Consider the following 9,427-nt stretch of genomic DNA (forward strand, 5'->3'; position numbering starts at 1 on the left):
TCCTTAGTTCTCTCCATATTCAAATCTTAATTAAAAATGGATTGAAGACCTGAAAACAAGAGCTAATTCTATACTATTATTTCAAGAGAACACAGGGAAATATCTTCAGGCACTTGCAATAAGCAAAGGATTTTTAGACTTTACACCAAAAGCACAAGTAACAAAAGAAAAAATAAAGTGTACTTCATCAAAATTAAAAACTTCTGTATATCAAAGGACTTTATTTACAAAATGAAAAAACAATCCACAGAATGGAAAAAAAATTTTTGGAACTTGTATATCTGATAAAGGTTTAATAGCCAGAATATATAAAGAACACCTACAACTCAACAACAAAAAAACAAACAATCCATTTAAAAAATGGACCAAGGATTTGATTAGACATTTCTCCAAAGAATTTATGCAAATGGACGATAAGTTTAAGAAAAGATATTCAACATTATTAGCCATTACAAGAAATGCAGGGGCGGGCTGCTTCTCAGGGCGGCGGAGGCGGCGGCTCCCGGAACCGGGGCCTTTTGTTTCGAGCAGCTGTGGAGGGCCCCGGAGCGGCGAGTCCGCGGCCTTCCCAGCTCGCCTGGTCCCGGCAGGCCTTTATGGAGGTGGGAGGTCTCCCCCAGGGCCAGGCGTCGCCTTAGGCGCCGCCGCCCCGCCCCAGGCCCGCCCCGCCTGGCCTGAGGGGCGGGACCGGCCGGGCCTTAACGCACGGCCGGGCCACCGCTGGAGTCGCCGCCACCTCCCCGCCGTGCGGCGGACCAGAATCTGCCTCTCGCCCTTTAGGCCGACGACATGAAGACCAAGGATGCCAAGAAACCCTCTTTCCCATGGTTTGGCATGGACATTGGGGGAACTCTAGTAAAACTTTCATATTTTGAACCTATTGATATCACAGCAGAAGAAGAACAAGAAGAAGTTGAGAGCCTAAAAAGTATCCGGAAATATTTGACTTCTCATGTAGCATATGGATCCACTGGCCCTCGAGATGTACATCTTGAACTGAAGGATTTGACACTTTTTGGCCGAAGAGGGAACTTGCACTTTATCAGATTTCCAACCCAGGACCTGCCTACTTTTATCCAAATGGGAAGAGATAAAAACTTCTCAACATTACATACGGTGCTATGTGCTACAGGAGGTGGTGCTTACAAGTTTGAAGAAGATTTTCGTACAATTGGAAACCTCCACCTGCACAAACTGGATGAACTTGACTGCCTTGTAAAGGGCTTGCTGTATATAGATTCTGTCAGTTTCAATGGACAAGCAGAGTGCTATTATTTTGCTAATGCCTCAGAACTTGAGCAATGCCAAAAGATGCCTTTTAACCTGGATGATCCCTAGCCACTTCTAGTAGTGAACATTGGTTCAGGAGTCAGTATTTTAGCAGTCCATTCCAAAAACAACTATAAACGAGTAACCGGGACAAGCCTTGGTGAGGGTACCTTTCTGGGTTTATGCAGCTTATTAACTGGCTGTGAAAGTTTTGAAGAGGCTCTTGAAATGGCATCCAAAGGTGACAGCCCCCAAGCTGACAAACTGGTCCGTGATATTTATGGAGGAGATTATGAAAGATTTGGTCTGCCAGGTTGGACTGTAGCATCTAGTTTTGGTAATATGATTTATAAGGAGAAGCGAGAATCTGTTAGTAAAGAAGATCTGGCAAGAGCTACTTTAGTTACTATTACCAATAACATTGGTTCTGTGGCACGGATGTGTGCTGTTAATGAGAAAATAAACAGAGTTGTCTTTGTTGGAAATTTTTTACGTGTCAATACTTTCTCAATGAAACTTTTGGCATATGCACTGGATTATTGGTCAAAAGGTCAACTGAAAGCGTTGTTTCTAGAACATGAGGGTTACTTTGGAGCAGTAGGTGCACTTCTTGGACTACCAAATTTCAGCTAAAACATTAGATTTCTGTCTGCTAACATGTCATCCAAGAGGAACTGATACCAGAGGCATTATTACTGCATTTTTCATCACTGGAAACCAAAGGATAAAAGAGTAGCACTATTCCTGTTGGTTTTTAAATGTCAAAGTGGTAAGCTGCTGAATGTTGCCGTATGAAAAGACAGCATTCAGTAACATGAAGTATTTGTAATTGAAATACTTTCCCTTTTGTATATAACCAGTGTTATATCCTTAAAGGCAGTGCAGCCTGATTAGTGAGCTTCCTCTCTAAAAGATTTTCTATTTATTTTATGTAGGCTGCATTGCAGTACTGTGTGCTCAAACAGATCTTAAAATCTTGGAAATGTTTATCCTGCGAAAATAATTGATTCTAAATATTTGTTTCAAGTCTGTTTTATGTATGTTTTGGTTACTACTGAGAAGACAGTAACATAGCCTGAATCAAAAAATTTTGAAATGGCAATCAAAGATGATCATATTTACCTGATATTAGAAATGTGAAGAATATATCAGTCATTCATTATTGTAGTTTTTCTGACAGTCTTCCTTTAAAAAAGCATGTTTATGTGATCTTTTCCCAGAAGTATAACCTTTCTCATATGCCATAGTTAAATTGAAATATTGTTAAATTTTAGGCTGAATTTTAAAACGAGTCCTAGAAAATGCACCTATTTGGTGATATTGCACTTTCTTTATTTTATGAGTTAATTAATGCATTTCAAAATTCCTGTTATTTAGAAATTGGAGGCTTACTTATTGGGGAGTGTGTTTAATGAGGTCAAAGGAATATTCTAACAGAATATGGCTTCAGTGTATGGGTAGAGATTAGTGCTCTTTCATTTATTTCAGGCCTGCATTTAGTCATTCCTTTTTATTAGCTCTGAACTATCAAAGCTAAAGGCTTTATTCTATTTTGGAAAACAACAACAAAACCACATTTATTCTGAAAAATATGTTATGAAATTCTGAAAGATGAGTTTGTTTTGAAACTTTGGGAGTTGGAGGCAGTATTGCAGAATTATAAAATGATCAGTGTTTTATACATTCTGGTAGTAAAAGCATTACTGTTCCAAAATTTGTAAAAAATAATTTTGCCTTGGAATTTGTCTATTTTGAAGTCATTACTTTTTATAACGTTATAAAATGCTTCAGATTTTTACTTTGGCAGTAACATTTTGGAGGTTCAGTAGTTTAGTGAAATAGTTCATGTCTGTTATTCATGGTTTAGAAAGTAGAAACACATGGGAAAAAACTCACCTCCATAAAGTACCAGTAAATCTGGATTTGCTTTGAAGAGCTTAAAAATTGTTTACATTACACAAAGAAAAATGTATTACTTTGTGTTTTTACAGACCACAATTTTGCTCAAATTTGCTCAGTAGAGAGCAGTTTTCAGTAGACTCTGGGGTGCTTGATAAAAACATTTCTCCATGTACTTTCTAAATATTGTGGTCAAATACATAAAGTTCAGTTTGTTCATCTAAACAGATAAACATGGATAAAATGCATAAGTATTAAGAGGGAAAATTATGTAAAATTTAGAATTTTTGTAACTTTGAATTTATGACAGTTGGTGGACATTTTAAAATCCTTCAGTAACTTCACACTTATTACTTTACCATTTCCTTTGCAATGACTAGGTTCTTCAGCCAAAATGCCATATTGATTCAGTTTATTCTGATTTGGGCTTCTGTATAATTAAGGATCTTATTTTTTAATAATACCAACTTCAAGCTGTGTACCTATGGAAGATTCTACACATTAGCAACAAAAGGTTTGAACAGTCTTGACAAAGAATGTAACTGTCAAAGTCTATTTAATTTTAAATTAATTTGATCATTTTTCTTTGGTTAATTCAGGACCATAGTTCATACTGTGGTTCTTTGAAACTGAAATTAACCAGCTAAAATGCATGTAAAATGGATAATCTTACTAGTGTTGCTCTTAGCTTTTCTCATGTATAACCTAGAATTACTGGAATAGTAAAAACACAGAACTAAGATGGAGGCTGCCACGATTGTATGTCTTGAAATTTCTCTAAGCATGCCATCGTCGGGCTTTAAATCCCAGTCCATGTAAAGCGTTAATGCTGTGTTCTTGAATAATGCTGTCCAATACAATGTGAGCCACCTATAATTTAAACTTTTCTAGTAGGCATATTAAAAAAGTAAAAAGAAAAAGGTTAATGAATTCACTTTAATAATATATTTTTCAACCCAATACAATACTAAATTCAATACTATCATTTCAACTTATAGTCAATATAAAAAAATTAAGGAGGCATTTTACTTTTTTTTCCCACTTAGTCTTTGAAATCATTGTAAATATACTAACAGAACATCAATTCAGATAACCCACAATTCAAGAGCTCAGTATTGGACAGCACAGTTCTAGAACTAGCTCTTTAAAATGAACACTGTTGTGTCCATGAACTGGATATGTGCTTTTTAAAAAATTTTGAGAAAGAAAACATGAGAACCTTATTTTTTTAATATAGAAAAGTAGGTAAGAAGTCACTCATTTGGGCTAGTTTATTTTACACAACAAGTTTTATTTCTGACCAGGCAAAAAATATCTTATATTGCATCCTGCCATCTCATCATGTCCATTTTTTTTTTTTCCAATGATACTGGTAAATAAAGTTGCCCAAGACATACATATATCCTGGCAGTTGCCAGGAATCCCAAAATGTATATATATTCTTCATTGAAGCAAATTTTATGATTCCAGTGACTAAAACCACCCCCTAACTTAATCTAATTGAACCTTGATGAGCTAATTTTAGAGGATTAAAGAGACCTTTTAATTCTTTGTTGAATTTTCGATGAACAAGAGAATCTTTTTCTCCTCTTTATAACTTTTGGACTTAATTTTCATTCTTAGACCCTCTATAAAATACAAGGAGTACTGTCACTTTACTTTCAGGTGTGGTAAGGAACATGAGATTTAGCATCCCCCAAAAGATTGCCTTTTAGTTTGAGACTTTTTAGAACTAATATATTAGTTTTAATATATTTCACTACTTCTCCACAGGCAAAGTCTGAGCAGAGTTGCTTGCCTGTCAACTTGGGCATTCCATTTTACTCAGCTTATCCAATTTAAATAACTGGAAAATAGGTTGTTTCTTAGTTTTGCGAAATTCTATGCCAGTTGCCAATTATTGTATCTAATAATTGAAAGCCTCTGAGAGCTTCTGATTAGTTGCCAAATATTAATCTCTTAAAAGCTTCCTGAGTGCAAATGTGATTGCTGATTTGTAAGTACTGGTTCCTGAAATGCAGTCTTATTTCTGTAAGCAGGATGAAGTAGCTAAATGTGGAAAGGTTTCCTGTTTGACCAGTGGTACTCTTGCCTTTATTTCTAAGGTTGCATTCTTTGCTAGAAGGTCTAACCAGGCATAGTAGTTCCTGAATGTCCTTTACAACCACTTTGCTCATTGTAGACAAAAATCTTCTCATATTTGTCTTAGCGTAATTTTTTTTTCTGTTGAGCTCTTTAGTCTTGCATTTGAGAATGTAGTTTAGAAATTCTGTCTTTTAAAAGCCATGTCAGAACTGATAAAGGTTAATGACCAGAAAAAGTAGTGTACATTATTTTGCATTTGACTTACTCTTTTATGGTACATGTAAACAAGATATTAGAAATATATTGCCTTTCTTAAATAATAATCTGTCCTTAATATTTGATTTGATTTGCCATGAAATAATAGGTACACATATCAAAGTGTTTACTTCAGTGTATTTTATTCTAATACAGAAGGAATTCAGTCTACTTCATTACTCTAAGCTTTATCACCCAAGGCCCTATCATCAAATAAAACCTGAAAATAACGTTATTTATCTCTACTGCTGCCTAGTTTCAATATTTGGGATAGTAGTTGTCTTGTATTTTCACCCAAACCTAGTAATAATCACTTAAAGGCCCAAACAGGCTGAGTAATTTTTTATTGAGGTGAAATTCACATGAAAAGTAATTTTTTTCTTTCTTTAAGTTGTTATGGGGGAGCGGGTGTAGCTCAAGTGGTTAAGTGCCTGCTTCCCATGTCAAAGGTCCTGGGTTCAAGCCCCAGTACCCTAAAAACAAAAACATACAAATCCAACTTTCATTGAGGAACAGATGTGGCTCAGTGGTTGAGCACCTGCTTTCCATGTACAGGGTCCTGGGTTCAATCTCTGGTACCTCCTTTTTAAAATTATTTTAAAATTTTTAAAAAATTATTTTAGTAGCCCATCAAAGATTATGGCTGTAAAAAATAAATACCAAAAAAATAAGAAAAAAAGCCCAGAAAAAAAAAAATGATGGCATGAAAAGTGAATTGTCATGGCTTTTCTGCTATATCTAAATTTTGAGTAATTTTCTCTTTCACAAAGTGCAGGTGTTTTTTTTTTTAATTTATTTTTTATTTATCTCCCATTCTTCCTCCTCCCCTCCTCATTGTCTGCTCTTGTGTCCATTCACTGTGTGTTCTTTGTCCACTCTTGTGTCCATTCTTTGTCCACTTGCATTCTTGTCAGCAGCACCAGGAATCTGTGTCTGTTTTTGTTGCATCATCTTGCTGTGTCAGTTCTCTGTGTTCAGCACCACTCCTGGGCAGGCTGTGCTTTTTTTTTTCCGCGCATAGTGGCACTCCTTGAGGGGCTCACTCCTTGCGCGTGGGCTTCCCCCCACACAGGGGACACCCTGTGCGGCATGGCACTCCTTGTGTGTATCAGCACTGCGTGTGCGCCAGCTCACCACATGGGTCAGGAGGCCCTGGGTTTGAACCTTGGATCTCCCATGTGGTAGGCGGGGACCCTCTTATCAGTTGAGCCAAATCCACTTCCCCAGATGTTTTCTTAAAAGCAGTACCTATTGTTTGTAGTCTCTGTCTTAACATTTTCAGTGGACAGGATATGATAACTTGACATTATATTAGAAATAACTCCATCACCGTGGTAACTTTAATATTTTATTTGTATAATTGAGCTTGAAACTCTATGGTCCCTTCTAGCTCTAAAATGTTTTGTTACAATGGGAAATGACTAAAGTATCATCAGGATCTCTTTAAGATATTTTCATTCATGGCAATATTTGGGATATAACATAATTGGTTCATATCTTTAGGGTCTTTTTTTTAAGATTTATTTTTCTCCCCTCCTCCCCCGTTGTCTGCTCTCTGTGTCCATTTGCTATGTGTTTTTCTGTGTCTGCTTGCATTCTCGGCTGCACTGGGAATCTTTGTCTCTTTTTGTTGCGACATCTTGCTGCATCAGCTCTCTGTGTGTGTGGTGCCACTCCTGGGTAGGCTGCAGTTTATTCATGTGGGGTGCACTTCTTGTTCAAGGGGCTCCCCTACGCAGGGACACCTCTGCATGGCATGGCACTCCTTGCGCGTGGCAGCTCACCACGCGGGCCAGGAGGCCCTATGTTTGAATCCTGGATCTCCCATATGGTAGGCGGACGTTCTATCAGTTGAGCCACATCCTCTTCCCATATAAGCATTATTATAAGAACTTTTTCATTGTACAAAAAGAAAACGTCCCATTAAATTCAAAGAAGTCTGAATATTAGATGTATTTGGGATTTTTTTAGTGGTCTTTTTTCTTCAAGCTGTTACTTATTTCTTTTTCTTTTAAAGATTTATTTTTGTATTTATTTCTCCCCTTTCCCCCCTTCCCCCACCTTTTGTTTTGCTCTCTTGTGTCCATTTTCTGTGTCTTCTTGCATTCTCCCTGGTATGGGGATCTTGCTGCATCACCTCTCTGTGTGTGCGGTGCCACTTCTGGGCTGGCTGCGCTTTTTTTTTCATGCGGGGCGGCTCTCTTTGTGGGGTGCACTCCTTGTGCCTAGGGCTCCCCTCCGCAGGGGACACCCTTGTATGGTGTGGCAGCACTGCTCGTGGGCCAGTTCCCACATGGGCCAGGAGGCTCTGGATTTGAACCCTGGACCTCCTGTGTGGTAGGTGGACGCTCTATCAATTGAGCCACATCCGCTTCCCATGTTGTTTATTTCTGATCATTGGAGTAAGGATAGATGTGGAATGAACCCATCCTAGAAATGCTGATGAATTGTGTCAAACACACAATTCATAGCAAATTTATAAAATAAAGTTTAATTACCTGTAGGTCGGCTGAAATATCATAAATTACAGTCATCTCTACCTTAAATAATTTGAAAACTAAAAATACTTTTATTCTTGTGATTGTGTGGGAATAATTGAAGGGACATGTGTCTGGCATTCCTAAACTACTTATTTAAAATAAATGTAGGAGTGAGCTGAGCTAATACTGGGACTTCACATAACATAGTGCTGAATCGTTATGGCAGAAAGGAGTGATTGTTTTTTCTTCTGTAATTCTTATATTATGGCTTTTCTAGTGGTCAAAGGTTTTTTTTTTTTCCTATTTTATTTTATTTCAGTCTTCTGCTGCAACTGCTAATTTTTTTTATTTAAAAGGACTAATGAGGATGGTATTTTCAATACAATTCAGTGAATGAAGGCAAAAATCAAGAGTTTGATTAATTTATAAAATTAATCTTGGGGTGTTTTGGTTTTGGGTTTTTTGTTTTGTTTTGTTTTGCTATTTCTAAGCATCTTTCATGCATTGCAGTGTTTATAGTACCAATAGCTTTTAAAGAAAACATTTCAGTTTTTACCTTGTATAGTATACATGATGATGTAAATAGGTTTGAGATTATTTTAGCGCTTTATTATATATATCTGCTATTTCATCTGAATCTTCTACTTGACATAGTAATTTTTGCAGGTATTAAGCCATTTTGAAACTTGCCAGTTTTTCCTCAGTAGCCTTTTTTTAGTTTATAGCATTTAGGATTAAAAGATAACTTATAGAACTAAAATGAGTACCCTAGTCTATTTTCCCAAATATAATTGATGGAATTAGGGCATACATGCTAATAAGCTAATTGTCTCTTCTTTTTTGTATTATATACTTTTACTTTTTGTTTGACCTACAGTAGACCTTTGACTTATTAATTGAAGTTGAATGGTAAATATCTTAAATAATTATACCCAATTATTGATCAAATCATACCTAGATGTTTATATGTCCCAATCTATCACTTCAATTTTGGTGTTAATTTTACTTACACAAGCCATTTCGATTTAAGTTGCCTTATTCTGTACTGCATTCTTCTTTTCAAGTCTGATCTTTGTCATGTGTGAATTCTTATAACACTGAGTCTTCGCTGTAAAAATGTATGATGTGTTACATATATGAATCATAATAAACTGTTATTGCCTCATGTAAACTATGGAACACTTCTTGTAAATTGCCTAATTTATTTTTTCATTTCTGTACAGTTTCTTATGTAAATTTTTAAGATACTTGTGGCCTGTTCTGTAAACATTCCTGTACTCTTCCTTAATGCTTATGTGCATGAAAGAAACTTGGATTTTATTCGCTTGTATGTATAATATGGCCAGTAAGCCAACTTCTCTTTTCTGTAGTTCAGTTTTTTTCTATTTTGTTTATATTCTAAATGAATGCTAAAACCCTGCTTTTGCTTCCTACTTTCC

The 9,427-nt window shown here is 36.3% G+C and overlaps 1 pseudogene; it reads left to right on the top strand.

The window, feature by feature from the left end:
* Nucleotides 1-753: 753 nt before the first annotated feature.
* LOC101434997 (pantothenate kinase 3 pseudogene) lies at nt 754-2,020 on the top strand (annotated as a pseudogene).
* Nucleotides 2,021-9,427: the final 7,407 nt, after the last annotated feature.

The sequence above is a fragment of the Dasypus novemcinctus genome, chromosome 12, assembly GCF_030445035.2.
Source record: "Dasypus novemcinctus isolate mDasNov1 chromosome 12, mDasNov1.1.hap2, whole genome shotgun sequence".
NCBI lineage: Eukaryota > Metazoa > Chordata > Mammalia > Cingulata > Dasypodidae > Dasypus > Dasypus novemcinctus.